Raw genomic sequence first — 14,759 nt, forward strand, 5'->3', positions numbered from 1 at the left:
TGTTTGCCTTTTCGCGTAGGTAAAAAAGGTGCCGTAACAATATTGACGACCGAGTGAAGGCTCGAAAGGGAAATCGAACGACAAAAACCTATTTGAAGTCCCACGCGCAATTCTCAAATGGCATGTATTGTCACATCAGTATCGTGCGTGATATTCAGTATTGAATTTTCACTATCTTGCATTTGTTAAACCTTTTTGGTTGCTTGGAGATGAAGCTTATTCAACGCCGAAAAACTGGCGATAGACAGCAAAAAACACCTCAGTACTCATTAGAACTCATATTCCTTATATTACATGCAGCAATATTACACAATTAACAAGAACAATCTACTTAGGTAAATGTTAAGCTGATTACATACATTTTCCGGTTTGGCTGACTTGGCCCATAAACATAATACTATATTACTCCGAAGAACACGTTTGATTTTCAGTTTCGAAACCTCAAAACACAGCAAATCATCTTTAACAACTAAATTAAACCTTTTTTTCTAAATCAGTAAATGTCATCTGCAAACAATAAAGGCCATGCACGTCTGTAAAAAAATCCACAGTACAACGCTATACGTACCTCGGTTAGAAACATGTCGTACGCTCGGTCGCTATTGCGTTCTTCGTATCCTGCGCTGCTTCGCTATCTCGTTTCCGCCGTCCGCGAGCGAAGTTTCTTGCCGTAGAGCTCGTTCACAGATAGGTGTGGTTAGCGAGAAGAGAACCCTTCTGATTCTGTCAGTCAGTCGCTGTTAAAAAGAAGGTGCGGAAGATCACAGCTGCTAAAAGGCGTAAAGGTTGAGGACGTCCAATGGCATTCAACGTTTCTTTTCTTAGAGGCTGTCTATCTTCTAATATTTTTCGTCTTTTTTCCTCTATTTGTTATTTCCGAACTGGTCGGTCGGCGCTGGTCGTCGCACACAGATTATATTACCATTATAGTTGTAAGTTAATCAACAGAATGTTCGTTCTGTACAGACGAAGAATAGGAGATGTCAGTTGTTCAACGAGAGGGGTGATAAGAATACTGCGAGATAGGGGCACGCTTGATACTATTGGTGCACGAATATCTATAATAACCAATTAATTAGTCCCAACTAGCACTGCTTCGCTGCTGGTCTCGTCACGATCTTCCTTAACATTCTCTGCGTCGGCCCTTCCCTTGCTTTCCGATGTATTCCCTAACTGAAGGTAATTTCCTTTTTGATTTTTTCTCGCACAAAGCTTTCCTAACACAATATTCCTATTTCATCTATTGAATCTTGTGGTTCCCTTGATATATATCCCTCTTCGGCTGCCTGACAACACCAAACAAAAGGTGCGATGCGATAGAAAACTAGAGAACGGCTTGTTGTATTATCGGCCGTCACAGTAGTCTTTTTGCACTTGGCACGCATCGATTAGGGCACGGAAGCTAAATAACACGAACGGTTTATGCTGGTTGTGACACGGTTTTTGTCGTTGCTGGCTTCGTGTATCTCTGTCTATCTCTTTTAGTAGAGGTTATGAAGAAAAAACCTTGAAATGTTTTGGCACGTTTGTTTCAATTATGACATATTGTATGACTTTTGTAACTGATGGTTACTGGAAGCGTAGCTGACGTGGTTGAAGACTTTTTAAGAGTCGTCAGTAAGGCGTGTCCATACAGCTTGATGCTATCCTTATATGTCGACCACTTGTGCTCGTCGGCGCAGCCGATATTCTTAAAAAAGGTGCCAAATCAGAAGAACTTTTGAATAGGCTCCCGCCAAAAGGACTGCTATAGGACTACCGCCGACCTGAAGGAGGATAAAACAAACGCAGAGGATTCTACGGTTCCATATACTGAACAACCTTAAAAAATTGGCTTCAAACTCGGATGACCATAAAGGTGTTACGGATTCGTTTAGGAACCTCGTAGGCGGGGCGATTTAGCAGAATTTCGTAGCTACGGAAGCTGTAATAGGAATCCTTCTCGCCTCGAAACAAGCATCGATATAAAAGAAGGCTTCGCGTCACTATGTTGCAGTTTTTCAGGAATAAGGTCCTTGACCGAAGGAGAAAATATGCTATCCGTAAATCGGCACTTTGGAACTATACGAAGGGCCTTTATAGAAGTCCTTCCGAGACACAGTATAATTGGAAATTTCTAAACGGGTACTTTAGTCTCTACTGGCTAACACTCGCACATTGAGCTGAGGGTGTTTTTGGTTGGTCAACTACTGGCGTAGGGTATTCACCTTTTGTTCCTTAGTAAATAGTCAGTAACATGCTATGCGCACGTTAGACGTCGTAGGGCGTTTCGTCTTTCTATTCGAGAGACACGACAGGAAATTTTGCTTGCTTTTTTCGATTTCGGTTTTGAAGGGCCTATTTTTCTTTCTGTTTTCTACTTGAAGTAATAGCAGTTGAGTGTTTTGCTTTGCTTTCGTGCGCGGACGCGCACACGGGCGCCGATAATAGCTATACTAGTAGTACTCGTAGCGTTGAACGTTAGCGACAGCGGAACATCTAGAACAAGTGGAAGAAGGTTTATCGAAGGTTGCGACTTCGTCAAAAGCGGCGACGATTTTCTCTCTCTCTCTTTTCGTTTCAGCGGCGTCTCACGACGACGACAACGAAGATGACGAGAAGGTCACAAACAGACAAATGACATGTGGTAGTAGCAAGAGAACGATGACGGCGCCGTAAGACTCGTCCACTCGATATCGACCATTGGGGATTTTTCTCTACACAGCTTTTCGTTGGCGGTGGTGTCGGCGCCCAGCGATTTCCTCGAATTTGGCGATGCAAAAACATACACACATACACGCACGCAGGCACGCACACACGTATCGGTGCGGCAAAACGGTTCGCACCTTTGAGGCCTTCCGATTGCTCGCTTCTTCTTGGGCTTTTTTCGCTTTATGTTTTTTCCCTTTAAAACAACTTGTTCAAACGCTATTACATATTGAATCGTCGACCCGGGTCCCGACAGCTTTCTCCCTTTCCACTACTGTTCTGACTTTTTTTCGTTTCGTTCAGCGAAGCGGCGGAGCCCGAGTCATCAGAACTAGCATTTGTCATAAGGACGAAATGGTGGGGTTCTCTCCTGCACCTCCCTTAGCAACAGTTTTCCGTCCACTCTTGAATCTCGTCAGCCCTCGTCGCTGTAACAACAAACAAAGTAGAGACAAAAACAGGAGCACACGCAGGGATTATGATAATGTCTATCTTTAGCCTAATGAATAGGTACGTGCTAGTCTTTTTTGCCAGTGATGCTCATGGTGCTGATAGCGGTTACGATGCTGTTGGTACGAAAACTGTAGTAGTTACCACATAGGCGCGTCACAGCTCTATCAACGTTGCTCGTTTTCTAGTAGCATTCTAATCTGAGAAAGATAGTTACGCTTCTAGTTATATGTTAAGTTATATTTATGATTACAATGAAAAGTTTCTGGCTTATTGTTCCAGCCTAACTTTTACGAATTCGAGAGCGATATGACAATATACATAAAGTTGGTATCTAAGTTCGGACTTTTCTCGTACATTGCTTCTAATACTGTACATACATAAAAATATATATTTTGAGTATTTTTTTTTTGCATGTTTTATAATGTATGTTTGACACAGCTAGCGTCATTTACCACGATGAAAGGTCCGATTCTAGACCTAAAGCACTACGAATTTTCAAAATATTAGTTCCTTAATCGTTGGGTAGAAAAAACTAGCCCACATCAATATTTAAACAAACCAGAAGTTCGAAGGGTGCAAGGGCTTAAAGCGGACAAAGAAGGCTGCAAACCGTTGGAGCTTGTCTTGACAGTTATTCTCATCTCTACAACGAGCGTTAATTTGTGTATAAAAACACTCTGCATTAAAATAAATGTAAATTTTCAGTTTAAACTCTATGCAGGATCGTTTCATCGAAGTCCTTCTCGGACCTTCCAGAAGCCGCACCAAGATTGCTACCAATGTAGACTGTCAATTGCGAATAAAAGCACAAGTCGGTAAGGGTTCGTCCATTGAACCAAAAAATTCGTCCAAAAAATTTAAAAATAACTGATCTTCGCTTGAATTTTAAAAATGACATCATGACTTTCGCCATGATCAGTTTGCTATTTCATTCTATAGAATTGGCTTTCTTCTGATACGAAGAGCGTGCTCGCTAGGACAAACAGGCAATCAATGGTTGTCCGAATTCCCATGCGCAACCTTGTATATATCTATATATAATGCCGTTCGGTTACATCTGCTTAACCTCAAGTAAATACGGTTTCAATCTGTGCAGAAGACGCTTTTATCTATTTATGATGGAAGCATTATACGTGGGGCATACAAGTTCATAGGTAAGGCCTGATAAATGTATTACTTCAATGTCGTACCAATGCCGTATCTCCATCCCATCAATAGCAAAGTCTACCCCATTTCTAGTTTTGTTATCTAACCTGTTACCTGAAAATGTGTTAGCACTCCGATTCTATTTAGGTAAAGCCGACGGCTTCCCTATGGTATTTCGTACGATATGCTTCACAAACAAACATCTAGGGTACATACACACTAAATAAATTCACGTTTTATTTCCATAAAAAGGTCATACCGGAACGTTAATTGAACTTCAATTAATAAAAGAATGTAACGCATAACTTCCATTTTGTGTTTCGACAATTTCGATTATATACCTACGAACGAAGATATAGAAATGCATTATACGCGTGTACATTATACATGAACATATTCATGATGTTGTCCGTAGAGCTGGAATCTCTTCAAGGTGCTTCATCCGAAGGTCTACTACTTAGCACGGTAAGCATATATTTTAACTCGATATTAGTCTAGAAGCAGTCGGTTCATGCGTTGTTTCACTCAGATATTCAATCAGAAATCCTCGGCTCTTATAGATATGTCCATATAGCTTCCTTTCAATGGGTACGAAAAAGACTGGTACTTCACCGATGTAGCTTCTTCAAAAGTGTACTTCATTTTCTATTATCGCAATGATAACGGAAAGATTTGTTCTTCCCGTTTGTCAGTGAAGGCTCCCTCTTGGCTGTCTCGGCAAGAGCCAGTCTTTACAGGAACAGAAGGTAGAATGATTTGTTAGTGGGCCGTCGTCCTAATAATAGCAGACGCTTCGTCGAGCATCGCGGTTTATTAACAAATCCTTCTCTCTATCTCTGTTTCTTTCTACTCTCTTGATTTTCAATTTGCGCCAACTAGGGACAGACAGTTCTCATTTCCGCAATAGCATTTCTCTTCGGTGGCCCTCAGAGATAATTTCACACCATCGCGCGAGATGCGAGGCTGGCGTCAATTGCGGAGGCCGCCGTTGTGACGATGGTTCAATGTACGGCGGTGGATTGCAGGCTTTGCAGGTGGGTCCTATTCGCTCCATACTGCCGGCGCTATTCAGTCGGCGGCGACGTTCTGGGCATTTTGCGGTGCAGAGCTAAATAAGGCTTTCCTTCGCCCCCCTCTCGAACACGCCTCATTCGTTGATCTCTTGCGCTCGTGTTGCCACCTGGCCCCGCAAGTTTAAACAAGTTCTTCCTTTAACAAGACAATGCTAAATTTGGATGGGTGACTTTGCGGCTGATATAAAACCATCGCAGCAGTCCAGAATGCACGGAGTAAATATATATTAGCGAACCCGCATTTACCGCCCATTTGTTAGTTACAAGCATTATTCGTCATTCACGTTGCAAAAAAAATGGAAACATAGATATACTATCATGTACGACCACTCGTCTCACAAATAAACCATTTGGGTTTTAGTATAATGAGCAGGGGATATCATGTTCATCCCGCTAAGCAGCGAGCGCAGTGCCCTCACATGTCCAATGCGGCTTAAGACGACAGAAGACCCAGTTTTTATATCCTTTCTCGTACTTTCTTTGCTTCTCAATCTGACAACTGGAGATTTTTCGAACCAATATGCCATCTTCAAATCGCAATCAGTCCCCACTTTAAAAGGAACCATCTGTACTGTGCAGAGCTTATTTATAGTCGATACCATGGACAAATAATATCATTTCGGAGTTTCACTATTGGGCTCTTTAAACTGGGTTCCCTTCTATAAGTTGCTTGCCGCCATGGATACTCCTCCTGAGTCCTGAAGTCTAGCTAGTCTACTCAAGGTAGGTCAGGTGCGTGACGCAGGAATTGTCGCCACCATGTTTTTAGCTGTGCCCAATCAGCAACTCGGCTTCCGCAGAAAACATAGAAGAACTAACTGCACGCCAGTATTGCTTGGGCCAGGCCTAAAAAGAGTTAACGTGGTTTGTGTTCTCTTCCGGTGGTTCGTTGTCGTCACCTTGCTATTGCTCGTGTTGGACGTTCTGCTGCCTCAAACAGCCGGGCCGACGGCGCCGGCTTCGGCCGTTGGCACAGTTGTCGAGCGCTACACTGTAATTTCAGCATCGCCGCAATGGCGAGCATTACCTATCTAGTTTCATTCGCGCTTCCCACAGTTCAAGCGAAAATGTGGGCGCGCAAGGGAAGGAATGGCCCAGGGCTGGTGAACAGAGGAACTGGGGAACCAAGCCGCAGATAGTGTAGAGGGTATGCGGTCGGATACCGTTCCATCTCAGCGGTAACTTTGGTGTAGTCAAGAGTAAGGAGAATAGCAAGCGGGTAATGGGGAAAAATAGGGCAGCCACTCAGACCTATTGTTATCACGCTCAGCTTTTACCACTGCTACTGATATTGCTGGTTCTGCTCTTGCAGTCCACCAATTAGCCGATGTTCAGCATGAACAGAGAGCAGGTAAAAGCCTCGTTTGGCCAATAGCAGCAGCACTAGCGCTATAACAGCGACTTTTGCTAGCAGCAACAACAGCTGCAAGTCATAGAAACAAGGGAAACGCCGTTCGGTTCTGCCCTCGCATAGTTGCCATCCACTGTTGCTATTGTTACTTCTGGCGCCATTATAGTGGGCTTGATCTGGAAAGCTTGCGCAGCTAGCTTCTCCCTCGAAACTTGGCTAGACTATGAAAGCTGGAAGAACCATGTGTAACGCCCCTCTAACCAACAAGAAACGAACGCAAGTAGCTAGAAACAGGCATATGCTAAACACATTCCTGCTTCCGTATATCACCGTAAAACGGAAGAAGAATCTCCTCCCTTCGCTCCGTACTTTCTTCCCTTCGAAAGATCTTAGCTATCGGAGTCCTCGCACTATCCCCACCTAGCCCTCAGAAAGCCTAACGTCTACCTATTTTTCGAGCCGGAATTAGTCGTCCCACTGATTTAATACCATAAACTGTGCTTAACATATAAATTATATTTTACGTGAACCGAAAATGACAAAAAATAGCTCACTTAGCAAGCTAGCAGATAGGAATAAACTGACTTCGCTTGATAAAGAATGCACATTTTTCTGTTACACAGCTCATTGTTTCGATATCCAAGGGCACTGTCAGCTTCTCCCTCTATCCTCCTCGTTTCGATTATCAATCGGAACGCTTACGCTTGTTTTCATAGCTATTTGTAACATTGCTTCCCTTTTACGAAAAGGGCATATTCAGTCGAAGCAATTCGGCATGTTTTAACTATGCTCCTTTGCCCTCGAAATATTAATGATACTTCATGTACTATAAAAAGCTTATTGTCTTTCATTTAACTTTATATATTCATTTATCTATATTGTCCGTCTTCTGCAAATTTAGCAGAGTACCTATGCCGTACAAGATTTGTGTTTCAATCCATACGATTAGAAAATTAAACGCACCCAAGTATAATAAAAAGTTTTTAACTTAATCTTATATCAGTGAGTTATTGTTTACGGCTGTCATGCTCGTCTTGTGCTTTTGCCACGCGTCAACTGCAATTCGCTACTTTACGCAATAGATCACCGGTAACCACAACACTCAGTATCACGCTATTCAAAAGAAAACGGAGCCTTAACGTTAACGGCGTGCGTATGCAAACTGAATTTTCTCATATAGTGACGTCACAGAGCGTTCTGTTGCTCCTTCTGCCGCTGATCGGGGCTTTTCTTGTACCGTCTAAGCTGACTCGGTTCATTCCTCTAATGCTTCTGCGACAGCTAGGATGCAATATGCATAATACAAACAAGCGTGTTTCTGATCCCATGGCGTGTGCCGCGGCTTTACCACTGACACGAAAGCCTGACGTTTTCGTGCATGGATACCATTTTGTAAAGTGCAAAATATTTTTTTTAGCGATAGTTCACCCAAGCGCTGGAAGCGGCATAGGCGGCCGTGGCAGTAGCAGTGTTTCGCATTCGCTTGTCATCGTTCTTCATGCTTCCCCTTATCTTTCAATTTCTTACAGCTTATTTTTTCGAAACAAGGATTCTCGTTGGCCCTTGGTAGGCGTTTTCTCGACACGAACAAAATGTGAGGTCCCCGGCCTGTGAGTGCTCCCTCGTGGGAAATAAGGCTGTACGGGTGAAACGGGAAAAGACGGGACTAATCGAAAAATTTTGGATAGCCACTAGGAAGGTTGCTCTGGGTTAACCGCTGCCGCCTAGACTGCTCCGAATCCTGAAAGCGGCCGTCATTGCAGGGAAGACAAAGAAGAGACACAAGCAGAGGTGTCTTAGAACCAAGATAGGTGTGGCTTCGTTCGGTGCACGAACAAGAACATGCGAGATGGGTAGGAGAATAAGTGGGGAAGGGCACCGTCGGGACGAGAAATTTCGTAGGAACACAACCCGTCGGCTGGCAGCTATTAGCGGCCGCCATCGAAGCCATGCGCGATATCACTAATAATCCGACCCTCCAAGCAGCAGAAAGTTAGAGAGAGAGACAGCTACGACATATGGAAAGGATACAAGGGCCCCGGTGCGAGAATACAAGATAAACTCATGCGGTCATAATCACAAGACATCGCGGTACCAATGAGGGCAGCATAGGGTAAGGCCCAAAAAAACAAACTCGGCCCTTTCACTCATTCGGCTGTTTTCATCGTCGTCGTCGTTGTTTTCAGCATTCCCGATAGGGGCTCTAGACGTAACACCTGTTTTGTGCGTTAAATTCTCATGTTATGTGAGTGGCGCAAGTGCTTGCGGCAGGCTTACGGCAACGAAAATCCCGAGCTCAATAAGGGCCAAGCAGTTTTTGTTATCGCCAAACTAGGGCAACAGGCAGACGGCGGCAGGCTCGAAAACTGATAGGAACTACTGTACATTAAGAGCGTGATTTAGGAGGCAAATGAGGGTGGCTTGACTTGCTTTTTGTTCTTTTTGCCTGCTAGTGAGCGTCATGCCTGTGCTTCGCCTGCCCTAACTTCGGTTTGGCTTTGCTCAGCAATACACCATGCTTTCCCCTCTTCTTCACCGGACGGGCCTGAATCCCACGTCCCGGCCACTCTTCGTTTCTTTGGTTCCTCTCATCACTTGTTACCGGCCGCTCATCCTTGCCCCTGAAGCTTCCTAACCCTAAAGCTCTCAGTCTTGAGAAAACTCGAGCCGGCCCCTTAGTGTGTTGTGAACAGCGCGAAACGGCAAACGAGACAGGGCTTCAATCACGCCTAAGATGATATTGTGGTGGTGATGGTGGCCTGGGGCGAACGCTGCGCTTCAGAGAAATAGAAAGCACTAAGCAGGGTTCTATCCTCAGCATGAACGAGCGCAGAGAACAGAGAGAGAGAGAGAGAGAGGGAGGGAGAGAGAGAAAGAAACTCATACAAAACCAACTACAGTAGCAGAAACTCACAAAGGTTCTGCTACTGTAGTTGGTTCTACCGGTAGGTAGAAACCAAATGAGGGACAAGCTGACGGAAGGACAAAACTGTGATGAAGCAGACGAGAAACAAACAAAAGAAAACCAATAAGGTAGGCCGCTGCCTCTCGACCATAAAGTTAGAAAACTCTAACAAAGAATGGTTCAGGCCAAATGCCAATGGGTGACGGCAGTGTAACAGTGGAGGCACTAGCCTCAGATCCGCCCTCATTGCCATCGCTTCTCTATTAGCAATAATGCCATACCGGGGAAACGGAAAAGGATATCTATGCACGTATTGCATGAACGATAGCATATCGATGCAATGCAGATACAGGTGACTGATTACAGCTCCAGTCATACCATAGATCCATAGTAATTATGGTAGATATTTCGATGAGGATAACTGTGAGCGGTGCTTACGCAAGGGAACCTTCGCCTCCGTATGAAGCTGCGTTACTTGAGATCTGTGCAAACCGCAACTTAAGCAGTTTAAGCAAAATTAAAACGCTCTTATTAGAGCTCATAAGATCTTTAGATTATATGGAAGAAAAGCAGAGATTGTTGTACCTAATATCACATGTAAAGGAGGGAACACCTTCCGTTTTCATTAATGAGTCGATGGGCGAGATGCTTTTTTGGAGAAGAAGACCAAAACAGCAAAGGATATAGGTTAAAATATATAAGACTAAGTAAAGTATGTTAATAAGTTTTGAGGAAGTACTTATGTTAAGAAGTTTTGAGGGGACAAAACATATTGACTATCGTTTTCTGTCGATTAGAGTATAAGCGACAGATTTTCTTCGTTGGGGTCAACGGCGTTTCTATCAAAGAAGAGATACGGTAGTTATTGAAGACCATATCTCGTTCGAGCTCGACGGTTTTCAGAGCAATCTTTCTTTTCAAGGTATTCAGCTGCTACGAATGTCTGTTCCTTGCTTGCATTCTAGTTTTCTATCATTCTGTTTTTTTTTTCTCTGTAATTGATTTTCAGCCCCTACTCCTTATATATTGAATCATCCCGGATCCGTACCACTACCTCAGCCCATATATAAGAGATTCCACGGCATAACTAGGGTAACTTCAGTTAGTTCCCACTTTAGCTTTTCATTTTATGATAATCAGCTGTCATATATTGTTATAAATCTCTTCCATTATCTTGTTTAGGTCGCAAGATTTTAACTGGACTTTAAAATTCAACGACGGATATGGTGGGTGAAAAAGACATCCGCGAATTTATTCCGCACACGATTGGTATGAATATAGACTTATTAAGTACGCTCCTTCATATGCGGCTCGAGGCGGTCATCGATGAACTCGAAATGTCTATTAGAATGCATTTTTCCGGGTTGAGAATATCACAGGATAGTGCCCGTAATTATAGAATCCTCAGTCCTCACCTATAGCGAGTTATTTAGACAACTTCTGACTTCAGTGAACGACGAATGAGAAGTATTAGATACTGTTAGTTCATCCTACCCGATATACATAATCTTGAAGTTCAAACATAAGGTATACTTTTAGGATTACGACTAATCAATAACATCGGTCTTGCAACGATGACGTTTTTTAACATTTAACTACCAACAACCAACTAGAACAGAAAACCACTAAAAAAAAGGCCAGTAATTGTTCTATGAGCCAGATAGTATTTAAGATTTTCAAGGGAACGTCTGTTATCCTTGGGCGAGTTTGGTTGCACGTAGAAAACTTTTATTTGAAGATAATGTTTTGTTTAAAGCGTTGTATTTTGACTAGAGTTTCCAATTAATTATTTTTACGGTAAGTTCCCTGCAAATGTTTTCCGTGTTAGATCTTATACGTGTCTCCCGTCGGCACTCAAACGCAACATGAGCCACTGTATTTTCTACACTCGCAAAAAATTCTGTGCAGTTTTGGGAAGGAAATTCAAGCGATTTTTGCAGCTAATAATTACGAAGGCAACCTAAAAAATACGACCGTAAACGACTGCTTATTAAAAACCTACAGGGTCCAAATAGTTCTCTATATTGCTAAATATTTCCGTTTAGATATTTTCCTTTTAGTTTTTACACACAAACTCCGTTTGACATCACGAGAGACGACCTTATACAGCTCGGCAGTCCTGCACCGTTCAGGCTGCTGAGAGCCTAAACGAGACATCATTTATCATCGTACAAATTGTTGAATTCTTTTAGTTCATTTGTATCTCCCGAAATGGCCGCCAGGCTCGATATGATGGTCCGGACTAAGGTCTGCTAGTTTTTGTCAGAGCTTATTTAGACATATGAATTTCGGCAAATGAACTCTACAACGCGTGTTGACGAGAATCGCCGTGGCAACTTCACAGTATGTGACGCTCATTCTGCAAGAAATGGAGGACTCTTCTGAGTCGAGTCATCGGTCTCATTATCTAATATCAAGAGGGTTAGTTGATAAATGACCAAATCAAAACGCTTCAATGTTTTCCTCATCATTACCGTCTGCAGCCTGACGCTGCCATACAGCTAATAATACCAGCTTATATATATAGGTACAAGACAAGCCTATAGAGACATCTGGAAAGGATACAACTCATATTGTATGCTTTTGGCGAACACTTCTAAGTGAGTTTAAACTGCGGCAGTTCCGTCGCTATATCGCGACTCTGTCATTTCGAGACATAGCAACGATTACATATGGATATATCTATATATACATATAGAGCGTGAATGAAATACACCTCAAGGTTTGTAAAAATCTACAGTGAAGTAGGGGTTCCAGAACATCCGATTTCTAGCTAGACCGTAGCACCGCCTGCGAACGATCGCACATCGGGTTCCTCGCCTTTTCTAATGTTACATTGAATTCAACACATGATAAACGCAGCTAAATTAATTTATGTATGTATGTATGTATATGTTCTGCTTTAAATCATGAGCTGTAAATACGAACCAGAAATAAAATCGCGTTAAGTCGCAACCACAGGGTCTGTTTTTACAATTACAAAACACGCAAATGCCTATAACCTCTGTTCGATACAAGGCACACATAGGCGTTCAGGGTTTGCTGTTTCCTTTTAGCGATTGCCCCGTTGTTTAGTTTTTTTTTGGTCTCTATAAATTTGGTATATACAGAGCCGTGCAATCGAAGGCAGGATCAATTACTCCCTCTTCCAAGTCTATTTGTTCACTTTGTCCTTGTCCATTGCGGGAGATATGTTGATAAGTTTTATGGAATGACGACGAGAAAGTAACAATAAGCTACGGGTATCGTGCGAAGGTTATTGCGCTACATAGCGAGAAAACAGAAAACCGAAGTAGCGCTATAAGCCTGAGCGGCAGCACAAGATAGAAGGCAAGCGCGACGTCGTTTGCAATAGTTTCTATTTTTGTATGCATCGAACGGCGGTGGCTTTCTACATTGGGACATATGTCTGTGAGAGGTGGGTCAGTCCACGGACTTCTGCTAGTGTTCCTTCATAGCTCAGGGATTATCCAACGAGCATAACGGCCGCAGCAAGCGTAACATAGTAGCCAACAGCAAAACATTAACAGGAGCTAACATGGAAACAGCAGATGGCCGCAGCAAGGCGCCGCGCTGACCGTCCAGCTTTCACTGAATGCTAAATCTCGAATAATAGCTTTCACACTCCACCAACAACGTTCGAAGCCTCCATAGAGCTAGAATCAGATCATATTGAGCCTCTCCCTATCGTAGCGAGTGCGACTTAGGGATAGAGACTATACGATGCCAGCACCCTCCACTATGTCAGAGTCAACGTCTCGTCCATTACGACATCCACAGCAATTCGAGGACCTGCATAGTCTGCTGCAAACCTTTGGGCAGTCGTTGAGTCCCCAACTCATAAACCCGTCAAACAGCGAATCGCTGATCCACGAACCCACAGATACTTTCGAAGTCCTTCGTTGCTCTGTTGCTCGTTACTGTTCCCGTGACCGTTGCAGTTATATTCGCTGTGACTCCTGACAGAAGCTTAGCTCCAAAGGCGTGTCCCTGCTATACAGCTAGTTGATTCCTCGGGAAAAAGACTTGCCTAGCTTGGGCCAGTTCGCTACTGCAGGCACCACGTCCCGCACATGTCAAGAAGGAAGAATAGCAGCTCGCTAGAATTGCCTGGAAGCGGCCCAGGACCGGGCAGACAGGCCGCTGAGCGGTATTTAAGATTCTAGCGAACGGGAACCGGGAACTAGCAAACGGAACCGACGGAAATGCTAGATCTACCAACCCACACATCGCTGATTCGTTGAGATTTGTAACCGGAACAAGTTTCCGATATCCCCGACTTGCTGTATTGGCCCCATTACTTTTCCCCCTTATTGCATTTTGTCGTATGCGCATCTTTTGGGCGAAGGGGAGCTAGTAATCGGAGCTCGCCGCGTGAGCAAAAACAGCGCATGGTCGATCACCGACAGCCCAAGTATAGAGTGCCATATACTGTTGGATATGGGAGTCAGCGAAAACTTGGCAGAAGGAAAAAGGACACTGGACAGGCATCTTTTTGATTAACCCAGAGGCACGCAAAGTCCAGCAACTTTGCAGGTTGTATTTGTTGTAGCTCGACACATCCTTTCTCTGCCGTCATATCCTGTGCGGAACCCACGAGGCAGTTGTGGGAGGAAGAGCTGCAAGCAAGCAAGCAGCTTCCTGCACACAAAGTTTGACTTCGTTCAGCTCCTGCACCAACGAGTGTGTGCTTTATGAGGATCGCTGGCAAAGTTGGAATAAGAAGTGCAGGTCAGCTGCAATAGTACGGACAACTTTGTTGACTTTGCAAATTTCAATTTCCGTTCGTTCCGACTCTACCAGCAGCTACAGCGCCAGCAAATCGCTGGCCGAACTGTTCGCTCGTTTTCTAGCGTCGGACATGGTCGGCGTCGGCAGGCAACCGTGGAGAAGTGAGTCGTCGCTTTTTCAGCGACAACAGCTGCAACGGCGGCGACAAGTAGAGACAACCCTCATTCTTGCCACTGCCGTCGGTGCCGCCGCTCAACCGCAGCTGCTTCTGCTTTTCTTTCTGACCAGCTGCATGATCTGACCTACTGCTCTGATCGGGGCCACTGCCGGATATTTAACCTCCCAATTTGTGGCCGACTAAGGATGAAAGCCATCGTAGATCTACTTATCGCCGTCTCGGAGTACCAACAGC

The 14,759-nt window shown here is 43.9% G+C and overlaps 1 long non-coding RNA gene across 1 annotated transcript in view; it reads right to left on the minus strand.

Annotated features, from left to right (window-relative positions):
• Positions 1-2,963: 2,963 nt before the first annotated feature.
• LOC147753429 (uncharacterized) overlaps positions 2,964-14,759 on the minus strand; it is a 31,326-nt gene continuing 19,530 nt past the window's right edge. The window contains exon 2 of the long non-coding RNA XR_015311284.1: positions 2,964-3,116. This is a non-coding gene — a long non-coding RNA (uncharacterized LOC147753429). The remainder of the gene's footprint in view (positions 3,117-14,759) is intronic.

This window comes from Varroa jacobsoni, unplaced genomic scaffold (genome assembly GCF_002532875.2).
Source record: "Varroa jacobsoni isolate VJ856 unplaced genomic scaffold, vjacob_1.0 scaffold_499, whole genome shotgun sequence".
Classification (NCBI taxonomy): Eukaryota; Metazoa; Arthropoda; class Arachnida; order Mesostigmata; family Varroidae; genus Varroa; species Varroa jacobsoni.